At 46.3% G+C, this 13,466-nt stretch overlaps 1 long non-coding RNA gene across 1 annotated transcript; it reads right to left on the minus strand.

Annotated features, from left to right (window-relative positions):
* Positions 1-9,747: 9,747 nt before the first annotated feature.
* LOC125509293 (uncharacterized) lies at positions 9,748-13,061 on the minus strand. Its single transcript, XR_007284035.2, has 5 exons — positions 12,574-13,061; positions 12,103-12,221; positions 11,694-12,029; positions 11,177-11,344; positions 9,748-10,114 (listed from the first exon to the last, which is right to left on the minus strand). It is a non-coding gene; the product is annotated as an uncharacterized LOC125509293 (long non-coding RNA).
* Between the last annotated feature and the right edge of the window lie 405 nt (positions 13,062-13,466).

Raw genomic sequence — 13,466 nt, forward strand, 5'->3', positions numbered from 1 at the left:
CCGACAAATGGCTGGAAGCCATGAAATCCGAGATAGGATCCATGTATGAAAACGAAGTATGGACTTTGACTGACTTGCCCGTTGATCGGTGAGCCATAGAAAATAAATGGATCTTTAAGAAGAACACGGACGCGGATGGTAATGTGACCATCTATAAAGCTCGGCTTGTCGCTAAGGGTTATCGACAAGTTCAAGGGGTTGACTACGATGAGACTTTCTCACCCGTAGCGAAGCTGAAGTCCGTCCGAATCATGTTAGCAATTGCCGCATTCTATGATTATGAGATATGGCAAATGGACGTCAAAACGGCATTCCTTAATGGTTTCCTTAAGGAAGAATTGTATATGATGCAGCCGGAAGGTTTTGTCGATCCTAAGAATGCTGACAAGGTGTGCAAGCTCCAACGCTCGATTTATGGGCTGGTGCAAGCATCTCGGAGTTGGAACATTCGTTTTGATGAGATGATCAAAGCGTTTGGGTTTATGCAGACTTATGGAGAAGCCTCCATTTACAAGAAAGTGAGTGGGAGCTCTATAGCATTTCTCATATTGTATGTGGATGACATACTGTTGATGGGAAATGATATAGAATTCTTGGAAAGCATAAAGGCCTACTTGAACAAGTGTTTTTCAATGAAGGACCTTGGAGAAGCTGCTTATATATTAGGCATCAAGATCTATAGAGATAGATCGAGACGCCTCATTGGTCTTTCACAGAGTACGTACCTTGACAAGATATTGAAGAAGTTCAAAATGGATCAGTCAAAGAAGGGGTTCTTGCCTGTATTGCAAGGTACGAGATTGAGCACGGCTCAATGCCCGACCACGGCAGAAGATAGAGAAAAGATGAGTGTCGTCCCCTATGCCTCAGCCATAGGGTCTATCATGTATGCTATGTTGTGTACCAGACCTGATGTAAACCTTGCCGTAAGTTTGGTAGGAAGGTACCAAAGTAATCCCGGCATGGAACACTGGACAGCGGTCAAGAATATCCTGAAGTACCTGAAAAGGACTAAGGAAATGTTTCTTGTTTATGGAGGTGACAAAGAGCTCGTCGTAAAGGGTTACGTCGATGCTAGCTTCGACACAGATCTGGATGACTCTAAGTCACAAACCTGATACGTGTATATTTTGAATGGTGGGGTGGTAAGCTAGTGCAGTTGCAAGCAAAGCGTTGTGGCGGGATCTACATGTGAAGCGGAGTACATGGCAGCCTCGGAGGCAACACAAGAAGCAGTCTGGGTGAAGGAGTTCATTACCGACCTAGGAGTCATACCCAATGCGTCGGGCCCGATGACTCTCTTCTGTGACAACACTGGAGCTATTGCTCTTGCCAAGGAGCCCAGGTTTCACAGGAAGACCAGGCATATCAAGCGTCGCTTCAACTCCATTCGTGAAAGTGTTCAAAATGGAGACATAGAGATTTGTAAAGTACATATGTGCCTGAATGTAGCAGATCTGTTGACTAAACCTCTCCCTAGAGCAAAACATGATCAACACCAGAACTGCATGGGTGTTCGATTCATCACAATGTAACTAGAATATTGACTCTAGTGCAAGTGGGAGACTGTTGGAAATATGCCCTAGAGGCAATAATAAAATGGTTTACAAGCACGATGTTGGCATCTGCCGCATCAAGTTGTCGCTTTAGCTCGGCAAACTCATCAGTCCGGCTAGCCACCGGAACTTCAGCCACCAGCACATGAAGGCGGACTGATTATTACTTGGGACTATGATCCTCTGTTTGCCGCCGTGCTCGATGGCAACCAGAGTCTCGGGGGCTACTATCTGCATAGGACACACCTAACGTGTGCGGTACTGTCAAAAACATACACTATTTCACGTACCTCAAAGCCTTTCAGCAAAATCATAAAAGCTTCATGCAACCCGCTTTCGACGGATGAAATCCTTTCAATCACCATACCCATTAGCGTACGATGCGCTTCTGAGATGGCCTCTTGCTCCAGAAGATCCTTCAGTGCGTTCGACCGCACACTGTACGGTTCCAGACTCTTTCTGTTGCTCTCTTTAGGAGCCGAATACTGGGGACTTCGGGTGGCCAAAGGATTACCCTCTGGCCTTGGCGGATTAGGAGAAACCCTCCGCGACGACACTTCAGGGTCGCCCGCCTCATGAGGCGGGGTGGCAGGGGGAGGTGTTTCGCTCTCCATCATCTCCGGAAGAAGATCCTCCGAAGACGAACTCTGTCGAGAAGGGCTATGATCCGAACTGCAAGATATATGCTTCGGTTATTATCTTCAGAAGTAATGTAAGATATTTTTACTATTAAGTACTCTTTTACTTACAGCTCGGTAGAGGGCTGATCCCCTTGCAGACACTGTGCGGCAAGAGTACCCTCCGAGGCAGGACCCTCTGGCAGAGATTTCTTCCCCCTTTGGAAACCTTTGTTTCCGGGTCTTCCGAGGTGGTCATCTTTCTTCCTTGGGGAGAGGGAATTTCAGATTCTTCTCCCTGGCTATCCTCCTTTTCGGAGGCGCTAACTCACCCGGTTTGGATGAATAGTGACTGAGGCCCGCTTTCAGCCTCTTTATTCCCCCCTTTATCTTCCTCTGAGGGCGCCTGATAAGGCGCCAGCTCGAGCATTCTGTCTAGTACTGGATGGCCAAGTGTAAGGGCATATTTATCCCTACGGTGTTTTGGTGATTGATGACAATGCATTTGCGGACTAATCGGGTGCTTTGAGTTCTTTCAGATATTCATCCTTCGGCACGAAACAATTTTTCCCTTCGGCGCTCTACTCAAGACGGTGTAGCTTCTTTCGTGACTTTGTTGGTGGACTAAGTTTCGTAGTAGTTACCGTTCTATCAAGAGGGGATCTACTTCGGTATGGTTTGGGTGGAATCAACACGTACACGTCCTTCTCACACCCACCGTTTCTTTCCATCTCACTGGAGCTTCTCTTTTCTTCCCTGTGTGTCTTTTCCTGGACCCAGCGGTAGTACCACAGGCCACAGCGGTAGTACCGCTGAGGCTCACTAAGCGGCAGTACCGCTCCTCGGAGCGATAGTACCGCTTGATGGCCTCAGCTGCAGTACCACTGCGGCTCCGTGCTCCTACCGCCTCGACCCTAGTGCGCTCTTTCTCGTGTCTGGGCCTTATGGCACTAGTTGCAGTACTGCGGTAGTACGTCAGTAAGCGGTAGTACCGCTCCTCGGAGCGGTAGTACCGCTTGATGGCCTCAGCCGCAGTACCGCTGCGGCTCCATGCTCCTACCGCCTCGACTCGAGGGCGCATTTTCTCGTGTCGGGTTTTGCGGTACTAGCTGCGGTAGTAGTGGCGGTAGTGCCGCTTGTGAGCGGTAGTACCGCCCTGCCTCCGCGGTAGTACCGCTCTGGGTCCCAGCCCCAGCCCCTTCTCTTCTAGCGCGGCAGTACCGCTGAGGGGGAGCGGTAGTACCGCTTATGAGCGGTAGTACCGCCCTGCCTCCGGGTAGTACCGCTCTCTGCGGGGCTGAGTGGGGGGTAACGGTTGGATTGTTCCCCCCACTATAAAAGGGTGTCTTCTTCCCTTCCTTTGACTTACCTCTTCCACCATTAAAGCTCCATTATTGCTCCAAGCTCCATTTTCGCCCGATCTCACTCCCTAGCCAACCAAACTTGTTGATTTGCTCGGAAGTGGTTGAGAAGGCCCCGATGTACACTTCCACCGAGAGAGATTTGATTCCCCCCACCAATCCCTTGCGGATCTTGTTACTCTTGGGTGTTTGAGCATCCTAGACGGTTGAGGTCACCGCGAAGCCATAGTCCATTGTGGTGAAGCTTCGTGGTCTCGTTGGTAGCCTCCAATTGAGTTGTGGAGATTGCCCCAACCTCGTTTGTAAAGGTTCGGTCGCCGCCTCCAAGGGAACCAATAGTGGAATCACGGCATCTCGCATTGTGTGAGGGCGTGAGGAGATTACGGTGGCCCTAGTGGCTTCTTGGGGAGCATTGTGCCTCCACACCGCTCCAACGGAGACGTACTTCCTCTCAAAAGGAAGGAACTTCGGCAACACATCCTCGTCTCCACCGTCTCCACTTTTGGTTATCTCGTGCCTTTACTTGTGTAGCTTATTTGTTTCATATATCTTGCTTGCTTGTGTTCCTATTCGTGTTGCATCATATAGGTTGTTCATCTAGTTGCATATCTAGACAACCTATTTTGATGCAAAGTTTAAATTGCTAAAGAAAAGCTAAAAATTGTTAGTTGCCTATTCACCCCCCCCCCCCTCTAGTCAACCATATCGGTCCTTTCACCAAGCCTTCGGGAAGGGGGGCCGAACACCTGATCATCTTCGCCTTTGTTATCCAATCCTGGTCAAAGAGCGACTTTTCATAATGATGTTATGATAAATAAAAAGACAACGTGTTCGGCCATGGGATTACTTACTTGGGTATCCGGGCGATTACAGCTCAGACCCGCATCCTCGATAGTGTCTGACACTTTATTTGGGGTCCGAAGAACAATTTGTACATCTCTTCGAGCATCATGTCGGGGAAGTGCTGAATAATTTGCGGTCCTTCCGGGTTGAACTCCCACATACGGAGGGGTCGACGTTTGCAAGGCGGGACCCGACAAACTAGCACGACTTGCATTACCGAGACCAGGCTGGCATCTCTCTCAGGGAGATCTCGGATGCGACTCTGCAATATCGGCACATCATTCACCAGCCCCCAGTTCAGCCCCTTGTTGATCCATCACGTCAGCTGTGGAGGGGGGCCTAAGCGAAAGGCAGAGGCGGCTACCCACTTGGTACTCCGGGGAGCTGTGACGTAAAACCACTCCCGCTGCCACAAACTGGACACCTCTGGGAAGGAACCCTCTGGCCATGGAGCATCAGCGCTTTTGCTTATTACGGCACCTCCGCAGTCTGCGTGCCGCCCCTCGATCATCTTCGGCTTCACATTGAAAGTCTTGAGCCACAGGCCGAAGTGTGGGGTAGTGCGGAGGAAGGCCTCACACACGACGATGAATGACGAGATGTGAAGGAGGGAATCCGGGGCCAGATCATGGAAATCCAACCCATAATAGAACATGAGCCCCCTAACAAAGGGATCCAGAGCAAGGCCTAGCCCTCAGAGGAAGTGAGAGATGAACACAACACTCTCATTGGGTTCGGGAGTGGGGATGACCTGCCCTCGGGCAGGCAGCCTGTGCGAGATTTCGGCGGTCAGATATCTGGCCTCTCTCAGCTTCTTGATATCCTCCTCTGTGACAGAGGAAGGCATCCACCGACCTTGGAGGTTGGATCCGGACATGGTTGAAGGTCCGAAGCGCCTGGCCTGAGCTGTGGGTGTTGGAACTCAAGGCGGGGGAAGGATTCGATTGAGCACGAGAGGGAAAAAGGACAGGCCTTGACCTCTTTAGAGGGAAAAAGGACAGGCCTTGACCTCTTTATAAAGAGGATGAATATCAAGCGTCCTCCTCGTGGCCGTTTGGGACTTGCCTAAAATCAAGGAGTCATACCAACAGGCACGATTAGGTTACCCACGTTCGTATTGATGAGAATCCCGTAATAAGGGGGACACGATCTCTGCTTTGACAAGACGTGTCAGGAAAACCGCCTCGCGATATGTGCAGCGCTGGTTGAGAAAAACGGTTCGAATAATGACCGGGCCGTGGCGTGATGTCATGCTGTCAAACGTGTCAGTAGATTAGATTTGTGAAAATATTATTCTCTCTACAGTGGTATGTGGAACTTGTTTTGCAGAGCCGGACACTATCCTTGTGTTCAAAATCTTCTATGAAGTGTTCGGAGGAGGAACCCGCCTTGCAATGCCGAAGACAAAACTGTGCGCCGGATTCATCGTCATTGAAGCCTGGTTCAGGGGCTACTGAGGGAGTCCTGGATTAGGGGGTCTCCGCAGCCGGATTATATCCTTTGGCCGGACTGTTGGACTATGAAGATACAAGATTGAAGACTTCGTTTCGTGTCCGGATGGGACTTTCCTTGGCGTGGAAGGCAAGCTTGGCAATACGGATATGTAGATCTCCTCCCTTGTAACCGACTCTGTGTAACCCTAGCCCCCTCCGGCGTCTATATAAACCGGAGGGTTTAGTCCGTAGGATAACATATAATCATACCATAGGCTAGCTTCTAGGGTTTAGCCTCTACGATCTCGTCGTAGATCAACTCTTGTAATACTCATATCATCAAGATCAACCAAGTAGGACGTAGGGTATTACCTCCATCAAGAGGGCCCGAACCTGGGTAAACATCGTGTCCCCTGCCTCCTGTTACCATCCGCCTTAGACGCACAGTTCGGGACCCCCTACCCGAGATCCGCCGGTTTTGACACCGACAGTCGGCGTTGTTCCTATGGCATATCTTCGAAGTCCGGGCATGGCGAGATGAGATGGTGGCCATGGAGCAGTGTGGCAGTGTCCATACAATGGTCTAGCATGCCCACTATTGGGCGGTGTCGGTCGTGTTCGGCTGGCTGGCGCTGCCCCGTTGAATGCGACATCACGGACAACGGTTGCTGGAGAGGATTGGACCTTCAAATACGATCGGTTGACGATCTGCATCGTTAGTGGCAATGCATGATGGTGGTCGTATCCTCCACCTTAGAGTTAGCTGCTGCCACAAGCGAGACGGCGAAGGTAGTGGCATCATGTGGTGTTGTCGTTAGATGCAAATCAGTCATCGGCTGTCACGTGTTAGGAAGATGTGGGGTCATCGAAGCATCCCAGACTCAGGATTTTGACGGTGTCGATGACCTTCCTCCCTTGTCAAAGTCTACATCGTGTTCTGGCAAGTGGCACCTGTCACGACTCCACTATCTGCTCATGCGGGCATGGTCATTTGTCGCATGGCATCTCATGTCATAACTGTGTGCGTATGCAGTTCCTGAGATTATGGAAAGTGGAAGTGACAACATAGGATGACTTCGATTGGATGGTGCTTCTCGAGTACCTCGTCTTGAGCTCTATAGTGAAAACCCTATGTCTAACCCTAGTTGGTTATACCTGACAATGGTGTCGTTTTCACGTCGTTACTTGTTGAAGATGTTACTGGAATTCACTCAGACTCAATCTTCAGGGTGAAAACACATGATCTACCCTTCAGTGGTCGGATCCGTCGACGGCAGCGCTTACATGTCTCTCACTTCATGAGGTTGTTGCTTTTGGAGAACATTCCCGTAGTCCTTGTGTTGTCAAGAAATGGTTGGGTGGATGGTCGTTGTTGTATAAGGGCGATCACTATTTTGATTGCTCTCTTTTCTTTTCTCTCTCTCTCTCTGCCTAGGCATAGTTTCGTTCTTATATGACTTTGTGCTTTGTAAGTGTTATATTTTACGTGTGTGAATTTGTGTTGTTATGTTCATCCTAAATATGCAGAAGACGGATGTGTGCTCATTGTGCTTGTACCCCCAATACTATATTTATGCGTCAATAAAAAATCAGGAAAAAAGTTATACTCTATATACAAGCAAACATAGTTTTGTTTTTTATTTCGAGGAACTTATCATCTATAACACTAAGTTCCCTAGTTTTAAAGAGCCCACATTCCACTGAGGTCTCCAATTAGAATTGTGTAATTCGATTTTGACCGGGTCAACAATTTCTTAAAGCACTATCATTCAATTAGTTTATACTATGCACTATGCTTCTTAATTTTTAAGGCCTCGTAATTAAATAACATATTCAGTTTAGAATTGGACCAACCGATTTTGACCAGGTCAACATCCTCTATAACACTAAGCTCCCTAGTTTTAAAGAGCCCACATTCAATTGAGGTCTCCAATTAGAATTGTATCATTCAATTTTGACCGGGTCAACAGTTTCTTAAAGCTCTATCATTCAATTAGTTTATACTATACACTATGTTTCCTAATTTTTAAGGCCTCATAATTAATTAACGTGTTCAATTTAGAATTGGATCAACCGATTTTGACCGGGTCAACACTTTCTCAAACTCTCCCATTCAATTCTTTTAATTCATTATGTTTCCTAATTTTAAATCTCTTTTATTCAATTGTGGTATTTAATTTTGGATTTGGTTTACGATTTTGACCAGCCCAACGATTTTTCAAATCAATCTGCAACAACCGACCTACAAAAATATATCAATCCCACGCATCCTCCCATCACCAGGAAAAAAGAAGCCACACCATGTGATATTGTGGCACCAATATAGTAGTACATGCGACTGCTGATACAGAAATTTCCCACATAAATATAGGTTGGTTGGCAGATAACATAGAATCACACCACGAAAGACACACCGAATCACCGCATTATAAATAAAAATAAAACACACTCTATCATCCCCCACCCGCCAAATTAAATATTTCATAAGTTCCAAAATATAAGGGATATTAGTTTGTTGAAAGTCAAATTTCTTTAACTTTGACTAACTTCAGAGCAAAAATATCGACATTCAAAATATTAAACAAAAAAGTATGGAAATTCATTCCACGGTGAATTTAAAAATATGAATTGATATTATGGATTTTGATATATTTCTCTACAAACTTGATCAATCTTAAAACGTTTAACTTTTCAAAAAAGTAATACACCTTATCTTTTGAAACGGGGTGATTATTTTTTGAAGAAACCCAATGGCACCAACGGCGCAACAAAGCGCGCCCAACCCTTCTAGTTTCTATATCAATTAGCAATGGCACTTGTAAGTTGTAACCTTATCATGAGCAAAATAATAGAGTTCCCTGCATGCAAATTGTCCTGATGGTTGGGAAATGATTGCCATTTTGGGCTGTAATAGAATGGATATATTGCGTTCGTCCGTTTGTGGTCCCAAAGGATATCTTCTAATTTTATTTCTTTTGAGGGGTGAACATATCTTCTAATTGTATCACCGTTAAGCGGATAATGAAATGGGCCTAAATATTCGACTGTCCAATATCATATTTGGTTCAGCAATCATTCTGTAACAACCCATGTCTGTGACCTAGGCCCAGTAACAGGCCTCGAGGCCCAAGGTACCAAGGGAAAAACACAAGGCCCAAACTGAGCGTCGTCTGGTTGCGTCCAGCAGGGACCTCGCGCGAGGACGGACGGGAGGGCAAATCCTATTTGACGCCCGCAGGCGTCAAAAGGACGAGCCTTCGCTGAAGCAAGTCGCCACTTGGGCCGGCCCACATACGGATTTCGTTCGCTGCTGTTTTCCTTGTCTCTTGCGGGTTTTTTTTCGTTTTTCTTCTACTAGTAAGCGTGCACGTGCAATGCACGTATAACCGTGAGAAGAAGAAAAATCTCCTGTGTAAGCATATTTTTAACATGTACGTTAATACATAGTATGTGGATTCTGCAAAGAGGAAGTTAAGTACTACCAGGGAATGGACTCTAGCATGTAGTATTGCTAATTAACATCTCCTTGTAAACGATATGAGCATTATTTGAGGAATAAAGTCTAATTTAAATTAAAAAAATTAACATGGTGAAAAATTATATTTGTTATCTGACTGATATTGTAAAAGACTTGTCGACTTACATGGAGCAGGGCGGCATAGAAACAAACATAGTTATTGCTAGTTTTGTTGCTATTCATAAATATTTTCCGCGGCTTCTGGTGAAGAATGAAGTCCGTAAACCGGTGAAAATAAAAATAATAGGAGAGTGGTGATTTTGCCATAGAGCGTTTCTTTCCTAGTAAGCTCTGGCACAAACTGCGGCCCAGAAATTCATCTCATTCATATTTGGTTAGTTTTGCAGACATGTAATTCATCTCATTCTTATTTAGTCAGCTTTGCACACATGTAGCCAATTCATGCACAAATGCCGGTGGTGAGGAATATAGGAAATACATAAATAAAAGCATATCACCATATCACGTATCATTTGAAAACTGCATTATCTAATTGAACTACAAGATATGACCGTAGTGGGACTTTTGCCAAAATGACATATATGAGCCATCATCTCATCTCACAAAACCTCGAAACTTCAAAAATTATATCTAACCGTAACAAATTTATCATTTGAAAATTGTACTATTGATTTGATTGAACCACAGAAACTGCGAGTAGTAGGATGCTACTGGATTTATAAAATCGGCACGACACTCCTCCAACATTATGATGCTCCATAGCCCGTAGGCATAAACACCTTTTACTTTTGTTTCATCTTTCATATCCCTCGCATGAATGATGAACCTGCATATATTATACTTTTGAGAGATGCTTGAAAACAAAGGAAACGGGAAATCTTCAATATTGTTGTCGACGTCATGACTCGTCGGTGAAGACGTGCCATGGCCAATCCAGTTCTGGTATGAATTCATAGTTCACACTTTTCCCTACAATCCTAAGTCTGAAACAGACAAAATAAGGAACTAACTGGAGCTTGTGTGTGATTCTATTTACCCAAAGTAGCAGAGCAAATAAAATGAATACAACATGAGAGAGAGAAAAATATATACCCAAGCTTGCACTTATTTAACGTATATTGAGGTGCTAGACATTACACAAAAAGTTGTCCAACAAAATACCATAGAAAGGTTGTCACTGTAATACTGAAAGCAATAGCCAAAGATCATTGTATAGTTCTTTCAGAGAAATAAAATGGCGGGCTCGCTTCACCACCCAATCTAAATGCATGCGTCTAAATCCGAATTGCTACATGATCAGGTAATTTTGCATGTAACCTTAGTTGTCCAGAACACAGGGGCTCATGCCTACATGATCACCATAACTGGAGTTTTCTCAAATTTTTTTTTGGTAATAAATGTTAGATGCTGAAAGGAGTAAGTCATCCTAGTGTTACGGCCTCTAGGGCATTTAAATTTGGTCTCAGTTAAGAAGATTAGTCCAAAATGACGCATCATCAGTATTCCCCATCAGATTTCAAGTAGTACTCTTGAATTAGTTTACACCAAAAAGTACTATAGCACAGTATGGATTGGATTCTCTTTTCATTTTGAAATTAAACCGTGATCAGCATATATGAAAAGTAAGTTCAAACAGCTAAACAAAAAGTCGATTTTTCTTTGCGAAATTGCTAAAGTAAGTTTCTAGCAGTGCACCTAGACTCTGAATCAAACTAAGAGCCAATAGTTAATTAGCACCACCACCATTTATTATGAAAAAAGTACCACCATATGGATATGCCTGCTCTTCTAATTCTATTTGAGCACATCGTCTTACCATCCACACTCCAAACACACCAAAACAGACTCTGAATTAAACTAATATCGATGAGCATGAAGAACACCTCACCGTGGAGGAGGGCCGCCTGCATCGTGAGTTGCGCAGCGCGGTGGGCGGGTGATCTGCACCGCAGAGGAGTTGGACTCGGCGGCCTGCAAATGTAGCGGAGGAGGCTAGCATACACAGCCTGGGACACTTAGTAGAATGAAATGGATCTGCGTCTAGTTGGTTAGTCTTCTGCAACGAAAAGATGAACTAGATTGTTAGAAATCATGTGAAAATGCTTACGCACCAAATCCTAACGAAAATTGCAAGACTATTGAAAGTACACAAAACCCAGTATCACACGTCAGTTCAACATGAGAAGTAAATTAGCACAGTCGATCCGACGGACATTAGAATAAATACATACACAAAATCCAGCTTCAGAATTGCAACATATGAACTTAACAGGAATTTCAGTCGCGGCACTTAGAATTAAGTTTTCGGCAGTTCGGCACAGGGCGTATCAAATAAAAACACACAAGATTTGAAATTTCCTTTGTCAGAACAGCAAGAAAGGAATAGGGATCCCAAAGGAATATACCAGCGAGGTCTGCGATGAAGGGGTGGCTGGGCCATCCAGTGGTGTTGCTTACGACATCAAGCAGCTACAGTCGTGCGCCACACGGGAGGCTGACTGAATGGCAGAAGCGTGCGCTCACCAGATGGTTGGCCAGGACAACCTTGGCGCCCTTCCCCATGAGGAACTTGATGGACGGCATGGAGGCGCGGATGCGGTTGTCACCAGTGATGTTCAGGCCGTCGTCCAGCAGAACATTCAGATCGGCACTAAGGAACACCTTCTCCCCCCTGAGGCCCTTGTCACCCAGGGTGCCTGCGCACCTCTTGGTCGCCATTTCCTCCTCGGTCTCCCCTTCCCCTGCACAAAATCCGACTCTGTAAACATCATAATAGTCCGCAGAGGAACCAGATTCAGACCATTGGAGATTTACCATGCAAGAGATCGATCGGGTTAATGGCAATTGAACATCACATTTCTTCCATTCGAAAGTAGGTTCATGAATCCTTGTGATGATTTTGTGGGTGTTCTGTACCACACTGAATTCAAAATCTGCAAAAATAGAAAGGAACAAATTTTAAGCTGCGGGTGTGTAAGTGTAACTGAATAACCTCGTCTTATGACGGAGGGATCACTCCTCGGCAGGAGGTTTCTCCGCCTGCGCCATGGATTCCTGCCGCAAGTGGCGGAACACGGTGAGGACGGTAGGAAGGGAGCAACATCGCCATGGCCTCGACGCACTCCCTTGAGCTTGTGACTCCCATCATGGTGGAGATCGTGAAGCCGGCAACATCGCAGGGGAAGCGGAGATGCGTTGAGAGGAGGATCTGGGAGGCTGCGGCTTGCAAGGCTTCTGGTAGGGACCGCGAGGCGGGGAGAGGATTATGGAGGAGGAGTGACGCACCTGGTGCCACGCGGAGGAACGCCAATAGCTGCTCCATCGCCGGTCGATTGGATCTACAGCGGCACGACTGATGTCCATCGCCTGGAACTTCTTCCCGAGCTGTGTTGCCTCTGCGTGGTAGCGCTCGAAGAGGGGAGGCCCTGCGGCAGTGCGGCTTGGTGCATGTCGGGGGCGGCTGACTCTGGCCTCCTCCTCCTCCTCCTCGGCCGCCGCGGCCGCCGTAGTTGCTACGCTCACCGCAGGCCGCCATGGTTGTTGCCGTCGCCGTAATTGTTGTCGCCCTGGTGATATCGCCTGTCCTCGGCCACGACCACCGTCTTCGTAGCCCCATTGGGCACGCACGCTCTCTTCCGCCGCCGCTATCACCGCCTCCATGGTGGGCAAGGTTGCTGCGGATCCGTTCTTTCCGATGTGGGGCCAAATAAAAATGGGTCGAGGAGCCACGATTCCGGTGGAATCAATCCGAAAATCCGGAGCTGCGGGCGCGGATCGGGGATGGAAATTGACAGACCATGGAGCGTCTGCTCGGCAGAACATCCAATCCGGGGCGTTGATTTGCGTGGCAGATCATTAGCGTAATATCAACGGTAGGATCTACTTAAGTTGATTTCATCGGAGGGCTTTGGTTATCCTGTGTACAGTTTGTTGTGTGGAGTTAGGAGAATTTACGTTTGCTCTTTTAATAGTAGTGTAGACGTAGATGTAGATGTAGATGATTTTTTTGCTTTCAGTTTTTTCACTGTTTTGGCCGGTTTCTATTCTTCTGTTTTGATTCTTTTTGTCCTTTCATTTTCTTGCTTTTACGTTTCCTTTTCTATTTCCTGTTTCTGTTCTTCTTCTCATTATTGTGTATTTATATAAAAAGTTCACCGTGTGTTATAAAAATCTTCAAT

Source organism: Triticum urartu, chromosome 5A (assembly GCF_056163025.1).
Source record: "Triticum urartu cultivar PI428250 chromosome 5A, HENAU_Tu73, whole genome shotgun sequence".
NCBI classification, from domain to species: Eukaryota; Viridiplantae; Streptophyta; class Magnoliopsida; order Poales; family Poaceae; genus Triticum; species Triticum urartu.